This window comes from Fukomys damarensis, unplaced genomic scaffold, assembly GCF_012274545.1.
Source record: "Fukomys damarensis isolate Sample0158 unplaced genomic scaffold, DMR_v1.0_HiC HiC_scaffold_14, whole genome shotgun sequence".
NCBI classification, from domain to species: Eukaryota; Metazoa; Chordata; class Mammalia; order Rodentia; family Bathyergidae; genus Fukomys; species Fukomys damarensis.
In genome coordinates this window covers 66,523,599-66,542,550 of record NW_022900926.1, presented here as the reverse complement: position 1 = coordinate 66,542,550, position 18,952 = coordinate 66,523,599, and the positions used below count along the sequence as shown (strand labels likewise).

The 18,952-nt window shown below is 36.6% G+C and overlaps 2 long non-coding RNA genes across 3 annotated transcripts in view; both read left to right on the top strand.

Annotated features, from left to right (window-relative positions):
- LOC104865416 overlaps positions 1-9,187 on the top strand; it is an 18,208-nt gene extending 9,021 nt beyond the window's left edge. The window contains exon 3 of one of the 2 annotated variants that reach the window (XR_781144.1): positions 8,905-9,187. This is a non-coding gene — a long non-coding RNA (uncharacterized LOC104865416). Of the gene's footprint in view, positions 1-8,901 lie in introns of both variants that reach the window. The other variant, XR_781145.1, reaches the window with a different exon arrangement.
- The window catches only part of LOC104865415, a 135,250-nt gene that overhangs the window by 101,137 nt on the left and 15,161 nt on the right, over positions 1-18,952 (top strand). The gene's annotated exons all lie outside the window — the stretch shown is intronic.

Genomic DNA, 18,952 nt, shown 5'->3' with positions numbered 1-18,952 from the left:
ATATATATACAGCAATGGGTTGATCACCATGGGGGACATCTAAACATGAGAATTAACACACTTGAGCTAATTAAAACAGACAGACTTTTGAAATGGAAATTAAGGAACACTAAATTAAATGTAGACAGTTGATCATCTAATAATCTACAAATTACTCTAAACAAATTTCAAAGAATTGGCTTCATGCAGCAGACATCCTCAGATCAAAATGTATTACATTAGAAATTACTGTCGATTAGATGAAATATTCTATATTTTTGTCTTAAAAACTAAATGTCTTAACTCATAAGTCAATAAAGGAAAAACAATGGAAATAGTTCTCTATTTAAATCTGGTATAAAACAAAAATACTACATATAAAACTTGTCAAATACAAGGAAAAGAAAATTTAAAAGGAAATGCACACTATAGATGCTTATATCATAAAAAAAGAAAGGCTGCACTAATTATACATCTTAAGGCATAAAATAAGGGAACACAATAAAACTAAAGGAAATAATAGGAAGGATATGGCAGTAAGAGCAGAAATAAATGTACTACACAATGAAGATAAGAGAGATGGAAAACAAGGCCAAAAGTTGATCCCTGAAAAGACATATAAGCTAGAGAGGAGTTGAGGCCTTGGGTTGTTCAACTAAAAGGTAGAGACAAAAGTATTTCAACTGTCACATATCAAGCATTAGCTTCACAATGAGGCAAAAGCTACCTGAGGCAAAGATTCCACAGTAAAAGCAGGTCAGGCAGAAGAATGGTGTTTATCAAAATTCTTTCAGCCTTCTTTGTTAGACCCACATTCCAGTCTCGTGGCTCCTACTGGTGCTCTCCAGGACTACCTCTGAGTCCAGGACCACAGCTTGCAGGACTTGCTGGGTAGTTCTCACAGTCTCCTGCCCCGCCCCCCAGAGGCCACCCACTGGTGGTAATTGCTACTCAATGTTTCAGATCACACAGTGAAGCTCTCAACTATTCAAACTGTTCCTTCTGACCTTGACTGCCACTGATCTCAGCCTTAGGACTAGATATTAAAATAAAACATATATTGTGGAAAATGGATAGGTAACTACTTGAAATGGTTTAAGGGGAAATTTATCTTTACAAAGATGCAATTTGGAAAAGTCAATGAAGCTGGAAAAGATTTTATGATTTTGTTTCAAACCAGAGATTTTATAATTGAGAAAAATTGAGAATATAGTGATAAAATATTTCAGAAAGAAATGATCATTTATCATATCAAATGAAGGGCTATGATAGCTATATAAATGTAATTCAGTAGAAATGAATAAAAGATATGAACAATTTCAAAAATGATAACATCTTACTCTCAATAGTAACTGAAACATCAAAATTAAATGGACCATCATTCTCAAGGATCACATTTTACTAATTAAAATACAGTATTATCCAGACACTGCTTTTGATAGTTATAATTTGCCATATAGGGTATTCTAAGAAGTTTATTGATAACAGTAAATGAAATAATTAAACAGAATTATATGATTCATTTATTATTTTTAGCTTATTCTTTTTTATCCTATTGAGTTTACCGGTACTTTTTAAGTATACAGTACAGTTACATTCATCATTGGGATGTTGTACCTTTACATGACAGATCTTGGTTCTAATTTTTCCCCACACCCCTGCTCTCCCTTCACCCCCCTCCACCCTTCCCTATTTAAAAAGATTTTGTTTCCATTTTTTTCCTTTTCTCATATTTTTTCTTGTCCTTTATGTCCTTTCCCCTACCCTTCCCATTTCCTCTGCACCTTTAGCCCTTTTCTTCACATTTCACATTGGATGCATGTTGAGGGCCATACTCTTAAGTGAAATACATAAAACACACATGTGTAAATACTGAATAGTTTCTCTGGTGTGAAAAACTAAAAGTGTAAATAAGATCCAAATTGTATAACTGATAATGTGAAATAGCTTATTCTTTTTGAAACTAGGTTCCTATCTAACTGCTTACCTGACATTTGAAACTCAACATATCCGAAACTAAATTTATTTTGCCAGCAAACCCTCCCCATCTCGATCATGGATATTGTATTATCCCAGTTGCTCAAGTGGAAAAGCCTGCCATCATTTTTTTTCATTTTGCTGCAACACGCTAAATGAAAAAGAGCTCCTGATAATTTCACTTTTCATATATGGAAGCTGACTCGGCATTTTTACTGCTGGGTGGTCCAGGCCACCACCATTTCTCCATGAATGCAATAGCCTTTAACATGGCTTCCCTTTGCTGTTTCTTGCACCTCCACAGATGATTACTAACAAAGTAGTCCAGGTGAAACTCTTAAAGTGCAAGTAAGCCAAATCAGATCCCTCTGTCCAAAACCCACGTGGTTCCCTATTTCACTCAACAAGACAAAGACCTGGTAATAGCTTCTACATGGGTCACCATAGGTAGATAGTTTCCTATTTAAAAAAGCCCCAATGTCTCCAACACATAGCTAAATCTTGGAAATGGTCTATATGTCCATTAACCAAAGAATAGATAAAGAAAATATGGTATGCATACCCAATGGAGTATTACTGTGCCACAAAGAAGGATAAACGTGAGTCATCTGTAGGAAAAGGTACAGCTTGAGATGATAATCTTAAGGGAAATAAATCAGATGCACAGGTTTAAATATTGCATGGCTTCTCTTATGTGAGATACCAAAGAACAAAATAAAAGATAGATAAAAGGAAATAAGGACTTAGTTCTTTTGCCAAAGGAATTAAGGGAGTTAGGGGAGAGGAAGGGAATGAAAAGAAATTAATTACCTGTGTTATTTACAGGTACTAACTCCCTGCTAGGAATGTAATCATCATGTACTGCACATGTGTACTAATCAGGAATAAAAACTGAAAATAAAATCACAATGCAATGGAGATTGGGTTGTTCTCCTCCTGCCATGATGGTCCTGCCTTGGAGCTGGCAGGATGTGGAATGAAATCTCTGAAGCCAGGAGACAAAATAAACCTCTCTTCTTTTAAGTTATGAGCCTTGGATATTTTGTTACAGCACCAAGAAATCTGGCCCATACGGGGGCCACTTTTTAGACAAGGTATCAGTCACTTCTGCCTACATCCTGCTCCTAAGAATTCATTATGTGTCCCCTACTAGGCAACAGAGAAGAATAATTTAGCTCTGTGAAGAATAATTTAGCTCCGTGTCCAGGAGAAAAATGAAGAAGATGTAGCGAACACAACATTGTCTCTGGGGTAGCTTACAAGACTTTACCATCTGTCACAGCCTATGCCTCTTACCTTACCTGCTCTTGTCTCTGCACTCTGCTCATACGCCACCTTGTACTGTTTTCTAGTGCTCTTTGCTGTGCTGAACTCTTCTTCCCCAGGTATCAAGGCAATGATTTCAACTTCAAGCATCTGTTCAAATGCCACTTCTTTACAGAGAATTTTCAGACCATCTAATTTATAGTTGCACCACATAATTCCAATCCATACTCTCCTTTCTCTTTTTCTGAGTATATATACCATTTCTAGCATAATTTATTTATTACAGTTACTGCTTACTGTCTCTCTTCTCAATGGTAGGTGAGAGCACCTAAAGCACACAGGTCTTTGTTTAGTTGTATCTTTTACATTCAGAGTCTCTGGCACAAAATATTCAATAAGTAGTTTGCAACAAATGCACAGATGATTGTGTAATCTTTCATTTGAAGTTTAAATTATTAATGTGATTTCTCAAAAATTAAGTTTTTTAAAATTTGAGTAAACTAAAATTTGTGTATTTTTATACAAGCAAACTATTTTCTCATTTTTAGTGGGTCCTAGTAAATGATTTTATATTATATCTACCACACTATTTTCTGATTTTAAAAAGATTTTTATTCCAGTATTATTTATTTTAATGCTTCTATAAAACCGGTAAGGCTATAAATTTGCTTCTAAGTAAAGCTTTGGATACATATTAGAAGTTTTGTTTGTGCTATTCTCAGCATTTCAGTCTCTAAATAATAATTTTTATTCCTTTTTGATAAAATAATTTACTTTGTAAAATAGTTCATATAATTTATGCTAATATATTATAAAGTTTAGTTTTTCTGCATTTTGATATTTTTACCTATTTTCTCATGTATCTGTGATTTACTTTGTGTATTTTATATTTATTTTCCATTGCAATCAATATTTTTCTAAATGTGTTTTCTCTGGGTGATTTCATACATATAAAACTTACTCATGAGTTTATTGATGATGTATGATATATAACGTTTTCCATTTATAAAGTTTACTTCTAACCCCTCTCCTACATTCTTTCTCTAGATATTACAATGAAACTTTCCTCTATATACTATAATGAACTTTGTGTACTTTTTCTTCATAAATCAGATCTTTTTCCATAAATCAGATCTTTCAAATCTCTATTGTACTATCAGTAATCAATCATAATATCAGAAATTTTAGATCCAATTATTATTTTGCAGTATATTTTTCTTAGCATTTGAATTTTATTTTGCACATATTTATAAGTAATATTTACTCTTACATATTTGATGTGAAATTCACTGACAGTTTCTTTTGAAGATATATGCATTAATGTAAATAAGTGCAAACTTAGCTAAGTAAAGAAACCCAGCATCACAAGTTTTTCCCTCTGAGCTATGGATGTTGTTCTACTACTTCCTTATATTTAATATATTAGGTTTTTGTCAAGCTGTTTTTTTCTTTCTCCTCACCACATGCTGGAAAATTATTTCTCTGATCTTCAAATTCAAAAATTTCACCAATCTTTATCTTGATGTTAGTATCTTCTCAAGTGAAGATCTATCAATCTGTAGATTCTGATTTACCTGTGGCTCTGAGAATATTTTACTTTATTTCTTTGACTGTTTCTTTTTATCCTTTTTTGGAGGGCTCTTATCTGTATTTAAGTTCAACTGCAGTTCTTTGTTTTCTTTTATAATCCCCGATTTCCATGAAAATTTAAATTACCTTCCTTGAACTGATTTCAGACTATATTTTTAGGGATTATAATGCAGGGTTTTGTTTTTTTTTTTCCTCATTGAGTTTATTGGTACATTTCAGGTGTACAGTACAGTTACTAGAGACAGAGACCTGAGGATCAGTGGAACAGATTGGAAGACACAAAAACAACTCCAAATGTACTCAGCTACCTCATCTTTGACAAAGGAGCTGACCGACCCCACTGGAGGAAAGATAGCCTCTTTAATATATGGTGTTTGAAAAATTGGATCTCAACCTGCCAAAGATTAAAACTGGACCCTTATCTTTCACCATGTACTAAATTAAAATCCATGAGGATCAGTGGAACAGATTGGAAGACACAAAAACAACTCCAAATGTACTCAGCTACCTCATCTTTGACAAAGGAGCTGACCGACCCCACTGGAGGAAAGATAGCCTCTTTAATATATGGTGTTTGAAAAATTGGATCTCAACCTGCCAAAGATTAAAACTGGACCCTTATCTTTCACCATGTACTAAATTAAAATCCAAGTGGATTAAAGATCTAAACATTAAAACAGAAACACTAAACTTGCTGGAAGATAAATTAGGCAGAATTCTTAAAGACATGGGCATAGGAAAAGACTTTATGAACAAATCCTTAGTAGCATGGGAACTAGAAGAAAGAATCAACAAGTGGGATCTCATCTTATTAAAAAGCTTCTGCACTGCAAAAGAAACTATCAACAGAACTAAGAGACAACCTACAATGTGGGAAAATGTTTTCACCAGCTGCTTCTCAGACAAAGGACTACTATCGAGAATATATAAAGAACTCAAAACAACCAGCCCCCCGACCAAATACAAAGACTTCATTCAAATATAATGCAGGTTTTAATTACGATGTTGCATCTTTTGTTTTCTTAGTTCACACATATCTGTGTTTCTACTTATTTCCGACAGAGTCTCATGTATTCTCTGTCACCTTACATTTCTTTGATGAGGTTGGAATTGTATGTAAGCATAAAGCTTTCAGACTATATTCAAACACCACTTCCAGGAGCCCATGTGTCTTTGTTTGGAGGCTTGTCCTTTTAAATGTTTTAAATTACAGTGGGGAAAGTCAGCCTATTTGGAGGGTCCCTTTTCTCCCAATGGTGCCCTCTCCTTCTGTAGAAGTTTGCTGGAATTCTCTCTTCTAATCTTTCCCAAAAGGGGAAATTTCAATTTCAGCTCTCAAAGTAACCATCTGTCTCTCAAGTATAAATTCCCAAAATGTTATGGCAACTTCACAGCATTCTTCCAGTTGCCAGCCTTATTCTAGGTTTCAGTATTACTTTTGTCATTATAAGTAAGAAGGAGAAACTGTAACTTAGTGCTCAGGAAATCACTTTATCTGAAAGTCCATCAAACAGATTTTTCAACTATGTTTTAAAATCAAGGAAGAGTAAAGTTAACTTTTCAGAGGGATTTCAAGTCCCTGGCATTAGTCTGTTTATCCTAGTAACTCTAGCATCAAAAATACCAATATCATCCTGAAATAGTTATTTTTAGGGGTATCAGTGCTTCTCTTGCTCAAGTTCCCACTTAGAAAATTTGGGAAATGAGCCCATCTAAACAAGCTGACTCACTTGTCATGATGCTAGTAAAGAGGACTCAGGCAAATACTTAACAAACAAGTCTCTCTGATGCCTACAGAGGCATGGAAACTGAAGTACTCTTCAAGGTCAAGTATAGACCTGGGCTCTAAACTCTACATTGCAGGGCTCACTTCCTGTTACACAGTTTTCAGGAACAAGTCCTTTCTCACAGGGTTAGCTCACCACCTTGTGCTGTAGGAGGAGTGGTTGTATAAACCCTGCTTACAGTACTGTCCTTCAGGGTACTCTTGCAGCTCACAGCCATAATCCCTTCCTGCAAATCTGACATCATCTCAGCTCTTTCCTTGGTTAATTAGACATTTTTTCCTTTTATGAAATATTTTCTACACAATTTCAAGATGCTGCTTCTACCTGACAAAAGCGCCATTTTCAACAAATGCGTTGATTAACTTTAGAGCCAAAGGATACCAAAGGGCAACTGTAAATTCCTCAAAATGATGTGACTTTGTATTTGTGCATTTCCAGTATCTATTATAATATTGAACTCCTATTAAGTGCTCGATAAATATCAAAGACCCACATGAGAACAGATAATTCCTGTCATTAACTCTATTTGAGAGTTGATAACATTCTTAAAAGTTCTATGCCCTTGGTGTTCTTACTTCAGTTTAAGAGGGTAACATATCTTTCTCATACAAGGTTCAACCTTAATTCTACAAAAATAATCAAGCCTTGTTGATTTTTTTTCAGTTTATATCCATAAGAATATTTTCTTGTTATAGTGGGAAAAGGCTTTTTTTGGTTTGAATAAAAATGAATCTATCATTAAATATAAAGCAAAAGTAAAAGATTGAAATTCTTTTCCCATCCTCTGCACAATTTTTAAAAAGACTAATATTAGAATAATTTTATTGCAATGTAAACTGAAAATATCTATTCTTGTGCAAATAGACTAACCATTGAAGATTTTTTTAAAATTATAACTGAACATGACACTATCCATAATGTTTGGGTTGTAGAAAAAAATTAAAGGATGGATCATATTACTTGTACAAATATCTTTATTTTTCCATATCCTCCACAAAACTGGATCTGGAATGAGAAAAATTAGTTGTTAATAAATATGATATTCTTGTATAGGAATATATAAATAAATTTAAAGATATAAGTAGGCTCACATTAGTGCCAGTTGTTATTTTAATTTCTCAATTTAATTCTTTAGAATATAATACCAAAGTGGTTTTATGAAGTCTATTGCATTCACTTGTAATATTCTTTACCCAAAATAACGAAAGAAATATCTTTATATCAATGGCAAGTCAAAATTCTAATCTTTTAGCCTTATAAAATTTTATACACATCCAAGCATGGCACAGGCCTATAAACCCAGCACTCTGAGAGGCAAGTTCACTGCCACCCTGGATAATTTACTAATTTAGCAAGATCCTTTCTCAAAAAAGGGAGGGGGAGTTGGGCATGTAGCTCAGTGTGAGGCTCTGGATTCAATCTCTAGTACTGAAAAAAAAATTCTGAATTTTTATTTAACACTTCTATTCATGTGTTGTACCTTGTACAAAATGTACAATGCTATAGATTGGGACAGCATACCAGTGATGTGCTTATAAATGCTTTAAAATGAGCAAGGGAGTTCTGATGCCTAATGTTCAAGAATTACAATGGTATAAATATTTTCTAATATACCTTTTAGGTGGAGTTTTGGATTCAAATCCAACGGCAACAACTAAGTTGCAGTTCACAGTATTCAAAATGGGTACGGTTGGTCAGATGAAAACTTTCTCTGTTGGGAGGCAAAGTCATGGTGACATGAGTTCTGAAAATCATTCCACTGCTCTCCAACTTCTTGAGAGGTTTCTAATCCCTATATGCTAGATCCTTGGGGTTCTTAAACTTAGTGGTACTCACTGTGTCCACCATGACTTAGTGGTGCTCACTAGGATCAGAAAATTTTGTGATACCCTAGAATTTTCCTGGGGGGCCGGGTTAGGGCCCACACCTCCAGTGCTCCCATAAGCTTTGCACACCCTAGTTTCTTTTGTTAAAACATTTTGGATTAAAATCAGACACACAGCTGGTTTCATTGGCACATATTTTGGACTTGAAAAATGTTAACTGTGCTTATCGGGCTACTTACTTCCTCTCTTCGTTTCTCTAAACATCAGTAAAAATTTGTTGATGTTGTTGTTGTTTAGAAACATTCTTGGACAAAGCATTCTTTTTCTTCTCTGAAAGTCCACAACTCCATGCCTATGAACTCATACGCAACAGTAGGCTTACATGAAATATTATTTTGAAAGGGAACTCTTCATTTTCTTACTTATAAATCACAATACTGAGTGAAATTACTCATTAATTTCATTGTCATGCCCAGCAGGAGGGCCGTTGCAAGACTGCCAGCTGGAAAACCAGGAGCTACCACAAGAGGAAAAGCTGTTGCAAAGTCCTGCCCATGAGAAAAGCTGTGACAGGGTTCCAGCCCACAAAAAGGACTGCTGTGGAGTTCCTACCAGCAGGAAGGACCATTGCACAACTCCTGCCATTGTAGAGTTTTGGGAAATCTGAGAACATTTGCACCACTGCCTTGGCCATGTTATCTCTGCCCCCAGGCCCCTTAAGGTAGTGACATCTCACACCAACATCCAAGCAACTACTTTAAATGCCTGTCAACTGTTTCTCCCTTAAAAACTTTTCTGGGAGGCAAAACTTGCTTGCTGCTGGTTCTGACTCCATTTTCAGAATCAGCCGATCTGCTTATGTTGAATAAAAACTTTGTTTACTCACATAAGGCTAGCCTGGATGGATTCTCTGTCTGTAATACATCTGGACCTGAAACCCAGGATAGGTGACCCTCCCTCAAGGGCTTTGCAACACTATCCCTAGCCTTCACCTTGAAGAGATCACCTAGTGACATCTGTTCCTCAGACCGAGTATCAGACTACATTTCAGACAGTCCCTGCCAGCTGATTCAAATCAAGTAACACACCTCCTTCTATTGCAGATAGGTAAATTGGTTAGATATCTTGTAGGCAGTTAGACAGAGTCACCCTTAAGGAGCCAACACAGCAAGGAGCTGGCATGGAGGACAATAAAGACACATTCACACATTCACTAAAGGCCAGAATTGTAAAAGGAGAGAAACTGCTATACCTTTGTGCTTCTCCTGGGAATAAATAGCAGTAATTGATATTCTAAATAGGTATCACTGGGTGGGGGCCAAGGTCTTAACCCAGCCTTTCCAGGAACTATCCCTGACCCCCACCCTTACTGAAAATCCTTGTATGCTTATATGTGACTTGCTGCCCCATTAGATCCCCTCTTAATCATAACACCAGGGTGACTATATTTGTAATCCTATTGCTTAGTCATGGTTTTGCCCCACCTCATGCCCACATTTGTAGTTTTCCATTGTGTCTTATGGATTTGTCCCACTTTGTACCCACCTCACTACATGGCTTGGCTGTATAAAACATCTTTGAAAAGTAGGGTGGGTGGGCAACTCACTCTCCAGTCCCCCTTCTGTCTCTCTTAGACAGAAGCTCTTTCCTTCAATAAATTTTTCCTACTCTTGACCACTGTTGTTCCTAGAATTCAATCTTCAATTTCAGAGAACACAAATTCACATTTCAGATATCTAGAAGGTTTGGGAGTTACATCTCTTCCCCCTATATCATTTCTACACCCTCCTGACACCATCAGGACTGCCTCACAGCCCTCCTCCTCCTCCTTTCACTTCCCTTCATCCTGGGAGACGCCTCTCTCTCTTAACCCCTCACCCATCACAACTTCTCTCTTTCTAAACTCTTACTTGCTGAGACGAAAAGAGGCTCATCTATTTATTAAATATAGCACAGGTCATGGACACTCTACGGGAAGACTGTCTTCCCTAGGTGTTTTAACAACTGCAGGGACAGCTGCCTTGATCATCAACCCATGTTATGTTCCATCTCTGAGTCTCAACTTTGCTCTCTTCACTAAACCCCTCAACAAAATTACAAAAGGAGAACCACAGACCACTTAGGTCATTCATCCTTTGAATCCTTAAAAGAATCTCCCTATAGACAGCCCCTTCAGTGACCCTTCCAAACCTCACCCAATCTTTCAGCTTCTGTATAGTAGAATATGGGGGATGTACAGTAGGGGTTCTGACACAGGATTCCAGCCCATGTCCAATCACATTCTTGTCCAAACAACTTGAACCCACCATTGCTGGATGGCTGCCATGCCTGTGGGTGGCTGTTGCAGCAGCCATCCTACTCCTAGAAACACTCAAAACTCACTAGACATGCTCTACTCACCCTTCACTATTCACATAACCTTCAGGAACTCATGTCTTTGTGCCAACTCTTGTTTTCTCTTTGCCTCTCACTGTCTTCAGCTGTATGTAGTTTTCATGGAAAATTCTACATTTAGCATTCCCTTAGGCCTTGATTTCAACCCAGCTTCTTACCTGAAAAACATGCTGCTTACTTCTTCAAAGCCTGAACTACATGACTACGTGTTTCTAATACACCTAGCAACAACCACTTTTCCTCACATTTTCACCTTCCCCCTTCCCAATCCTGATCACATCTAGTTCATCAGTAGGAGCACATATAAGCCCACCTCCAACTCCCCACCAGCTCAGAGAAGGCCTGAGATCTTATTAACTCCCTTCTTGTGAAATTATCCCCCAGTTTGGCCTTCCCACATCCATTCAATCAGAGAATGGCCCAGCTTTCATTAGTCAAATTACCCAGGAGTCATCCAAGTCACTTTGTGTCCAGTAGAACCTCCACACCCGCTACTGGCCCCAATCATCTGGAAAGGTAAGAAAGGAAAAATGCCTTCCGCAAGGCCCATGTCACTAAACTTGTACTCCAGCTACATAAGGACTGGGTTTTCCCTCTCCCAGTTGCTCTCCTGCACATCTGAGACACCCAAAGGAGCACACAGGATACAACGCCTTGGAACTTTTATATGGTTGCACATTTCTGCTCAGGCGAAAACTCAGCCCAGAGGCCAGCCCCCCTGGAGACTCTCTCGGGTCTGCAACAAGACTGAAATGATATATGACATGCTACTAACTTTCTCTTGCCTTCTCCTGACATCCAGCCTTATGAAGACAGACTTTATTAGTGTGGCTAATAAATTGGTCCTACTCAAAGACTTACACTGCCATCCCTGCAGGCCAAGTGGACAGAATCCTTCCCGGTCATCTTCGTCACTCCAACAACTGTCCTATCTCAAGACCCTCCCTTAGTGGATACATCCCTGTAAAGTGAAGCTGTGTCCAGCTGATAACTTATCTGACTCCTCCTTGTGGAAACTGAAAGCAATCACCCCTACTTCTCTCAGGCTGACCTAAATTACAAAAGACACTTAAATGCCTTGCCTATCCTGCTGTTTCACCCACTTCCTTCATTTGGTGTTCCTTGATCTTTCTTGGTTTCACTCTCAAGCCCCTACCTTGAAGTCATTTCTTATGTGGATAGATCTTTTTCATGGCATCCTATGTGATTTCTCCCCAGAGGAGATCAAAGTAGTGGCATCCCCACTACTTCTCCCAGCAGTTCCTAGTTATATCTCTCAGGACCCTACAGTTAACTTATTCCTTGCTGAACCATTCCAACCCTTCATTAGCCAAAAATTGCTGGCTTTGTATCTCCATGTCTTTAACCACCAATATGCTCACTCCAGTACCTCCCTGTGTTTGGGTCCTTACTAACCTTACATATCATGCCCAATATGAAACAAAAGGCCCATTCCAATTCTTAAATAAAGGGTCCTTAGTCAATTTCCCCATTAAGGAAGTAAAAAAAAAAAACTCAGATGGGACATGCAGCATGACTTATTCAGTCTTATATCACTAACCTCTCTGTATATGAGACCTCAACAAAGCCCATAAGTAGCCCCATAAACACTGATCACTGATATTAGTCTAACCTTCCAAGCCCCCATTTACATTCAGTAGAATGTGTCCTCTGGTACACCTAGGACATCTACTCCGCCTCCAATGTAAATATATGTTACAGTCACTGGCCCCAGCTGACCATATCAATTACTAGGTTGCTCAGAATGCCCCATTCATTCAGCCTGTCTGATTCTATAGCCCTCCTAAAATGACAACCACATCGCTGTTTAACAAACAATCAGAATTTTGTAACAGCCACTTCTTCCCTTACATGACTTTACATCCATGGACCCCCTGTAACCACTCTCCCACTCACTCAATTGCCTTCTCTTGCCTACCTTTAACCACTTCTTACAATGTCTTCTAATAGATAGCAAAACACTTTTCTTCTAATGGTAGAAGAGTACAGTAAGTGCCAGTGACATCCTCTACTGGGGGTTCTTCCAGCCTCTTATGGTAGCTGTCCAACCAGTCACTCTGGGCATCTGAGAGAATGAAAACAAAAAACTCTCATTTCTTTACCATCAATACTGCTCACTTAGTCAAGGAGTTTTCTGGCTTTGTGGGACACCCACCTATCTATGCCTCCCCACAAACTGGATTGGCATCTGGACTGTAAAATACCCCAGTCCAAAGATAGATATTACTCTGGGAAATCAGAGCCTGTCCATTGCCATCAAAGTCCCAATCCAACAATGAAGAGACCTGGTAATAGTAACTCTGCTTGTTGGTCTAGGTATTTCCACTGCCTCACTGAACAGAATGGTAGGTCTAGCTAGCTTCATAAGCTATTATCATTCCCTATCCCAAGATCTCTCTGACAGTCTCAAAGAAATAGCCAATTCCATTCTTACCTTACAGAACCAGTTAGACTCCCAGGCAGTGGTGACATTTCAAAACCACAGAGGTTTGGATCTTTTAACAACTGAGAAAGGAGGCTTATGCATCTCTTTTGGAGAAAAACGTTGCTTCTATACAAAGCAGTCAGGCATAGTGTGAGATGCAGCAAAAAGACAACAGACAGAGCTGTAGAAATTAGACAACTCGTGTCAAACTCTTGAACCAGTATTTGGAGTTGGACCATATGACTCCTTCTATTAAGCGGCCCTCTCATCTGTATTCACCTCCTTCTCCTCTTTGGGCTATGCCTTCTCAAGGTTCTCTCAAGGGTTCCTCTAAAATCAAGTTAAGGCTATCACCAAGCAGTCAATGTAACAAATGCTGGCCTGGCCACCCTAAATCTTCCAGTCCTCTCTCCCAATTAAGGAGTCCACACTCTCCACATGTCGCACAAGAAGTAGTCCTGAAAAACTGTGTCCACCTCCCCCTACTCTTTTCTCTTTATATGAACAAAGAGGCAGAAACATGCCCAGCAGGAGATCCATTGTAAGCCTGTCAATGGGAAAAGCCACTACAGAGCTCTGGCCCTTAGGAAAAGCCATTGCAACGTTGCTGCCCATGGGAAAAAAACGGTTACAGGGTTCCTGCCCACAAAAAGGACCATTGTGGAGCTTCCACCATTGCAGAGTTATGGAAAATCTGAGAACATAGGACCACTGCCTATGGCCATGTTGTCTCCACCCCAGATTCCTTAAGGCAGCAACATCTCAGACCAACATCCACAATTTCATTTACTCACACTAGCTCAGGTAAATTCTCTCTGTGTCTCAAACACATTCATAATTTAAATAAAATTTTGTTATAGAACTAAATTATTTTCTCAATTTATGTGGGCATTCCACTCTTTGTATAATAGATAAAAAAACTAAGATCACTTAACACTAAGTTCCATCTGTCTCCAAAATATGCAACTTTCTTCATGTCCACCATAGCTCTGTTTTCTTTGGAAAACAATTCAAAAAGTGTTAACTGTGATTTTTAAGTGTACATATATTGATGTAGCAGAAATTTTTTTCTTTAATCAGAGTTTCCCTTTAGAAAAAGTGAGTAAATACATTGGCAATTCCAATGAATGCCTTTAAATATTAGCCCTGTTGATTTCATAAAAAGCCAATTGGTGTCATGTTATACCTTTCTTCTCTCTAGAGAGAGCAACCTTGTATAAAATACATCTATCTTGAAGACCACCTAATGTTTTACAACTACAATTTCTAAAGGAAAATATGACAAAAAATAGCCTAATTCAATGCTGCTATATCAACAAATTCTTTAAGCCACAATAAAATGTATTCTTGATTTAATTTGCATTCATTCTTTTTATAGCTGCATGTAACAGTAGCCATAAATTTAGAAAATGCACACACATTCACACATTTCTCCTCAAAATCATGTTCTATAATGTTCTTAAAAATAATATGCTCTAAACAAAGAGTTTTGATGTGGTTTGACTCAAAGTGACAGAAAAATTTGCTAATCTCAGATCAGGCAGGGAGTTAAATCATGGTGCTATTAGAGATTTTGATGATTTTGGAGGCAAATTTAATAATGAAATAAATCAAATGTTAACCTAATCCTCTAAGGAAACTTACTTCATTTGGGAAAAAAATAAAGTTTCACTGGTAACCATAGTGAATTGATATTATTGCAGTTGTTTTTATAAGTTGTTGCCATGACTTTTGGGCTAAATTTTACTCACATACAACAGATGGCAATGATTACACTTCTGTAATATTTTTTCTCAAATAACTAAACAGAGCACAATAAAATAAATGGGCTTGTACCCCAGAGAGTTTTGTTTTGGTTCACATTTTATTAAAACTGAAAAATGAACAAAGTAACTAAAACCAAGTATAAAGACATCTATATCTCTCAAAGTAAACCAAAATTTTTAAAATATAAAAATATCTCACTTTTACTTGTGTTTTACTGGAATCACATTAGAATAAAAACAAAATGGTACAAAAATTTTAAGAAAGAAAGTCACAACATTGACAGCATAAATAGACAGCAAATGTTTGAAATCTAAGAAAAAATTTCTCTTCATTTTACCACTCATATGTTATAAAACATGAGTCATCAGTTTCTATGGAATTATAGCCTGAAATTTAAAACATCCTTTCAAAGGAAATTTATCCCAAACCTTTCCAGTTTTTTCTTAGTATTATATGATAATCCTTCATAGCTTACTTTCTCTTCTCATAACCTTCCTTTTAAATGATTTTAGTAATTTTCAAATTCAAAACTAAAGTATATAAAGCTGTTATGATTACAATTCACACACCATATTTTATTTAATTCTATAAGAATTGTTTAATGAAAATAAAAATACTTGATAGGAAGTATGTTCTAATGAATGGAATACTTTATGAGGTGTTAAAAGTCAATTTAAAAGTTCATTTAAAGTCCTTGATATTTAAAATGAAAATATATGCCCTTGGGTAAATCATTTAACTTTCACTTGGTATTCTCACTTTCATAATGGAAAAATAATTCTAGAACAAATTTTAATGCATCAAAATAGCACCACTGTTAATATTATTAATCATTGTGATTTCATTGGCATAGATAAGAGTCTCTTAAATAGTGTGTGGAATGATTTCTAAAGTGCCAAGCTGCCTTTTTATGATCTCATTGTGATTTCATTCTTTGGTTAGCAGCTTGAGAATTTGATTCAATAATGTTGAATTCAATAATAGCCAAAGTATTTGCCTATAAATTTTTCATTTTTAAAACAAATCCTGCAGAAGTTTAACCAAATGACTAAAAAAGACCAGCAAAGCCAATCTTAATAGCGATTAAAATATTAATCCTAATAATAACCATTGACACTGCAAAGTCAATTAGTCACAATATCCCAGATTGGAAACCACCAATCTCCAACACAGGTAGGCTGATGTTTCATATTTATGACATGTTTTCTAATTATGAAAGTAATTTTAGCTGGGCATGGTAGATTACACCTGTAATCCCAGCACTTGTGAAGCTGAGGCAGGAGGATTGCTGTGAGTTTGAAACCAGCCTGGGCTACATAGTGAGTTCCAGATCAGTCTCAACTACATAGTGAGACCCTGTCTCAAAAATAAAAAAATAAAGTAATTTTAGCACATATTTGTGGTACATAATTAGTACATTAACTGTGATAGTTGGTACATGTACACAACACATCTTAAGTTTCCTTCTTGGGTTCTTCTTTTAAGTTCCCTTCCCCTTGCTCCCTTCCCCTTTCTACTTGCAAAAGATCTACCTCTTTGTTTGTTATTGTCTATCTTTTGTTTTGTTCTTTAACTTATTTATACTTTAAGTTTCTCATGTAAGAGATACCATATCATATTTGAGTTTGTGAGCTTGATTTATTTCACTTAAAATGATGAATTTAAGGTGTATTCACTTTCTTTAAAATGAATCATTATATTTCTTTTATAGCCAAGTAGTATTCCATTGTATATAATTACACTCTCTTGATACAGTCATCTGATGATGGACATGGTACTGTTAGAAACAAAGGAGCTGAGAGAGTCACTCCTTTCCCTCTATTTAACTGTAAACAGCACCCTATGGTTATTCCTGCTTCTATTATCCTGAGAGATTAAAAAGAGTATATCAAAAGCCTGGGAGATCAGTATGCCCTAGATGCCAGGGGGAGATTCAATGGAAGACACCTAAAGCCAGAGGTGTCTGGTTTTTAAATTCTGAAAGCCTGATATACTGACCCTTCTTTGCCCCCCCCTTTTTTTCCCCATTGATCTTGCTGCCTCTACTGTGATCTTTAACAAACATAGCTTCTTCCTACTGGATGTACACTTGGCAGTTCTTTTCTCATTGTACACAGGGACCTGGACTATTACCGGCCCATTCAACTGTAACAGACATATGTTTCCAAAATTAGGCTATTATGAAATGTCTTCTTATACATGGGTGTGAATATATGGCTGTAATGTGATGTTTAACCCTTTCAGGGAGATTTATAGTAGGGGAATAGTTGGATTGAATTGAATTTCTATTTATTTTTTTGAGGAATCTCCATACTGATTTTCATTCTGGCTGTATTAGTTTACACTTCTACCAACAATACAGAAGCGTTTATTTTTCCCTGCAGAGTTATCAGCATTCACTATCATTGGACTTCTTAATGCTAGCTTTTCTTTCTGGAGTAAGATGGAATTTCTGTATTGTTTTAATTTGCATTCATTTAAAAACTAGCAGTGCTGAATGATTTTCATGTATTTATTGGCCATTTGTACTTCTTCTGAGAAGTGTTTATTCATTTCAGTTGCCCCTTTTTGAATAGGTCTTTCATTTGGAAGGTCTAATCGTTTGAGTTCTTTATATAATCGAAATATTAGTCCTCTATCAGCAGGGTACCTGACAAAATTTTTCTCATTCTGTAGGTTGTCCCCAAACTCTATTGTTTGATTACTTTCTGTGTAGAATATTTCTAATTTAATATGACCCCATTGTTGATCTTGATATTATCTCTAGTGTAACTGGGATTTTGTTCTGAAAGTACTTTCTTATGCCTATGTCTTCAAAGTTTTAACTATTTTATCTGCCAATAGGTTAAGCATTTCTGTTTTGTTTTTAGATATTTAATTCATTTTCATTTTATTTTAGTACAGGTTGAGAGAGAAGCAGATCTAAATTCACTTTTCTGGATGTGGATAACTACTTTTCCCAGGACTTGCCAGGGATTCAGCTCAGTGGCACTGCAGCTGCCTTGCAAGTCCTGCAAGGTCCTGAGTTTAATCCCTGGTACTGGAAAAAAAGAAAAAAAGAATCTAGTTAGTTTTTCCAGTATTGTTTGTTAAAGAGGCCATCTTTTCCCCATTGTGTAATTTTGGCCACTTTTTCAAAGACAAGATGACTAAATGAACCTGGGCCTGTTTCTACGGTCTCAGTTCTGTTCCATTCCTTCATGTATCTGTTTTGCACCATCATGCTGTTTCTATTACTTGAAATCTGGGACTGTGATTATCCTTTTTTGCTTTTTTCTGGAACTGCTTTTGCTACTCTGAGTCTCCTCTGCTTCCATATGAATTTTAGATTTTTTTCTCTCATTCTGTGAGGAATGTTGTTGATATTTTGACCTAATTAATGCAACCCTAATGCAAATTAATGCCACCCCAGTTGCATTAAAAGTATATATTAGTTTTGGAAGCATGGTGATTTTTACAATACTGGTTCTGCCTATGCAGGAAGAAGGGATGGATGTCTTTCGATTTTTTTTATATCTTCTTCCATCTCCTTTTTCAGAGTATCATAGCTTTTTTTTATTTTTCTTTTTATTGAGTTTACTGGTACAATCTAGGTATACAATACAATTACATTCATCATTGGGATTCTGTACCTTTACATAATAGGTCTTGATTCTCATTTTTCCCCTTCTCCCTGCCCTCCCTTCACCCCCTCCTCCCCTCCCTATTTACAAACACTTTATTTCCATGTTTTTCAGTTTCTCATATTTCTTTCCCTTCCCTTATTACCTTCCCCCCACCCTTCCCACTTTCCCTACACCTTTAGCCCTTTACTTCCTATTTCACATTATTAATTATCTCATTAGGATCCTGTGTACTATTGTAGTTTTTCACACCAAAGAAACTATTCGGTATTTCAGTTAAAGAAATCTCTGTATGAA